The following is a 3,990-nucleotide window of genomic DNA, read 5'->3' as shown; positions in this document are numbered from 1 at the left end:
GACTTCTAATTATATATTTTATCAACTTTATTGAGAAACAAATGTCATATAAGAAGCTGTACTTATTTAAAACTATTCAATTTGATAAGTTTTGATCCATTGTATAATGGTGAGACCATATCTACAAGTAAGAAAATGAACATATCTGTCAGTACCATTTTTTTTTGTCCGTGAGTTATCTCTGCCCCGCTTCTCCCCTCTTTAGTAAAAAACTCATCTGCTTTCTGCCCATCTAGATCACTAATGGTTTTCCAGAACATCTTATAAGTGAAAGTGTACTCTTTATGTCAGGCTTCTTTTACTTGACATAAATGTATTGGGATTAATCACGTTGTAGCACGCATTGATAGTTTATCACCTTTTACTGCTGAGTAGTACTACGTGATATGGATACACCACAGTTTGCTTACCCATTCACCTGTTGGCACGTGGGTTGTTACTAAACTTTTCGGCTATGATAAATAAGCTGCTCTGATCAGTCATGGACAAGCCTTTTGTATGAACATATGCTCTTACTTATCTTGGGTAAAATCCAGGAGAGGAATGGCTAGATGGTATGTTAGTTATGTGTTTTTCAGATGCATTATATTTAAGAAACTTGCAACTGTTTTCCAAAGTGATTGTACCATTTTATATTCTCAACATCAATGTATGAGAATTTCAGCTCCCTTTCTTCTTCTTTTCTTTTGTATGTTTTCATTTTTAATTTTTTTTTACCTTAGGGTTTTGTTTTGATTCCACATACAGTATTATATTAGTTTCAGGTGTGCACTACAGTGATTCAACACTTCCTTGCAATCCCTGGTGTTCATCACACAAATGTATTCCTCAATCCCGATCACCTATTCAAACCATCCCCCCATCCCTTCCCCTCTGGTAACCATCAGTTTGTTTTTCATACTTACTTTGTCTCTCCCTGTCTGTCTGTATCTCTCTCTCATTTTACTCTTTGTTTTTTGTTTGTTTAAATATTGTATTTATTTATTCATGAGAGACACAGAGACAAGAGAGAGGCAGAGACACAGGCAGAGGGAGAAGCAGGCTCCATGCAGGGAGCCCGACATGGGATTCGATCCTGGGTCTCCAGGATCATGCCCTGGGCTGAAGGTGGCATTAAACTGCCGAGCCACCCAGGCTGCCCTCTTTGTTTGTACTCTCAAGCTCCATCCATGTCATTGCAAATGGCCAGATTTCATTCCTTTTATAGCTGAATAATATTCCATTGTGTGTGTGTGTGTGTGTGTGTGTGTATATATATATATATATATATATATATACCACATCTTCTTTATCCATGCATCAATCAATGGACACTTGGACAGCTTCCATATCTTGGCTGTTGTAGGTAATGCTGCTATAAATGTAAGGATGCATGCATCCCTTTGATTTCATGTTTTTGTGTTCTTTTAGTAAATACCCAGTACTGCAATTGCTGGATCATAAGGTAGTTCTATTTTCAACTTTTTGAGGAATCTCTATATTGTTTTCCAGAATAGCTGCACCAGTTTGGGTTCCCAGCAAGAGTGAACAAGCATTGCTTTTTCTCTACATCTTCAACACTTGTTGTTTCTTGCATTGTGGAGTTTAGTCATTTTGACAGGTGTAGGGTAATAGCTCATTGTAGTTTTGACTTGCATTTCCTTGATGATAAGTGGTGATGCACATCTTTTCATGCGTCTATTGACCATCTGAATGTCTTCTTTGGAGAAATGTCTGTTCATGTCTTTCACCCATTTTTAAATTGTAGTATTTTGGGGGGTGTTGAGTTTCATAAGTTTTAAAATATTTTGGATACTAGCCCTTTATCAGGTATGTCATTTACAAACATCTTCCAGAGAATTCCAGTTCTATGTACTTATCAACTTGTGGTAAACTCAATCTTATTTATTTGTTTGTTTGTTTATATTTTAGCAATTCTTATAGATATGTAGTGTTTCACTTTGGTTATAATTTTCAATTACCAAATAACTAGTGATGTTGCCTATCTCTGAGTCCATTTGCTGTCTATATATCATTTATCTATCTATAACCTATGTAATTTATCTGTAGGGTTTTTTTGAAGTGTCTATTCAAATTTTTTACCCATTTAAAAAATTGGATTATTTCCTTCCTGATTATTGAGGTTTCATGATTCTATATGTATTCTACATAAAAGTCATTTATCAATATTTTATTTGCAATTTTCTCCCAATCTGTGCTTCTCATTTTCTTAATATTTCCTTTAAAAGAGTAGAAGTTTTGAGGGTGCCTGGGTGGCTCAATTGGTTGGGCATCTGCCTTCGGCTCAGGTCATGATCCCAAAGTAGAGGAATTGAGCTCTGCATTGGGCTTCCTGCTTGGTATGGAGTCCGCTTCTCCCTCTGCCCCAACCCCACTTGTGCTCCCTCTCTCTCTCTCTCAAGTGAATAAATAAAATGTTAAAAAAAGAAGAGCATTCATTGAATTTTAATTCAATGAATCTTAGGAATTTTTTCAGAATATAACCACCAATTTCTCCTATATTTACTCTATAACCTTCATAGTTTTTAATTTTAAATAGGGGTTACGATTCATTTTATATAGTTGTGTATGCTATAATTTGTGTAACTTAAGTTTATATTATATTCCATACTCACATGTTTTAATACCATTTGTTGAAAAAACTATCATTTCTTCATTGAATTGCCTGTATCTTTGTCAAAAATCAGTTGTCTACAATGTTAGACCTATGCTTGAACTATACAATTCTTCTGATTAATTGTGATATTATTAATGACAACACTATACAGTCTTGATTATAAAAGCTTGAAATAGGAAGTCTTTGTTTTGCCTTTCTAAAATTGTTTTTGTATTTCCATATGATATTCTAAAAAAGAGAGCCTGCTAGATTTTTGGTTGGGATTGCATTAATTCTATAGATCAATTTGGAAATAATTTTCATCTTAGTGATATTGAGTCTCTAACCTACAATCAAGGTATATCTCTCCATTAATTAGGTCAGTTTCTCAGCAACATCTTGTTTTTCTGTGCAAATCTATCACAGTTTTGTTAGGTGTCTCTGGAGCTTTTTCAAATTTCTGGTTCTATTTTTAAATTTTATTTTCTGATTTGTATTCTGATAGTGATTGTATAACTATAATTAATTTTTCATATTGATCTTCTATCTTGGGACTTTGTCAAACTCAGTTATAGTAGTTTATCAGATTTTCTATAGAGACGATCACATTGTCTGCAAATAAAGAATTCCACTTTTTTCATTCCAATCTGTACTCATTTTTTTTTTCTTACCTTATTGCATGGGCTTGGAGCTCCAATACAATGTCAACTAGAAGAGGTAAGAATGTCTTGTTACTGACTTTAGATGGAACACATATTCATTCAACATGAAGTAAGATGTTACCTGCAGGGATTTCATAGGTACTTTTTATCAAATTGAAGAAGTTTCTCTATAGTTTTTGTGTCATATATGACTGCTTTTGGTATCAAGATAATGCCAGCTTCAAAAAAATAGTTGGAAAGTACTATTTTCTTTTCTTTCTTTTTTTTTTTTTTTTGGTAAGAGTTTATGTGGAATTGATATTATTTTTTTCTTAAATGTTTGGTAAAATTCACCAGCGAATCCATTTTGGTTTGATTTATTTCTTTGTTGGCAAGTTTTTGACCAAATATTCTATTTTTTAATAGATAAAATATTTCCCCTTGAATGAGCTTTTGTTTTTTGAGGAAGGATTTGGCATTTCACCTAAGTTGTCAGACTTACTAGCATATAGTTTTTCATAATACATTCTTATCATTTTAATATCTGTAGAATGTCTAGTGAAGTCTTCCTTTTATAATGATCAATTTGGCTAACAGCTCATTAATTTAATAATATTCTCAAGGACACAATTTAGTTTCAATGATTTTCTTGTTTGTTCTTTTTCATCTATTTCATTTATTTCTGCTATGATCTTTTAAAGTTTCTTTATTCTGTATACTTTGGGCATATTTTTTAATAGTTTCTACGATTCT

This window comes from Canis lupus, chromosome 6, assembly GCF_011100685.1.
Source record: "Canis lupus familiaris isolate Mischka breed German Shepherd chromosome 6, alternate assembly UU_Cfam_GSD_1.0, whole genome shotgun sequence".
Classification (NCBI taxonomy): domain Eukaryota; kingdom Metazoa; phylum Chordata; class Mammalia; order Carnivora; family Canidae; genus Canis; species Canis lupus.
The sequence above is the reverse complement of the archived record's forward strand: the minus strand, read 5'-3'. Positions refer to the sequence as shown.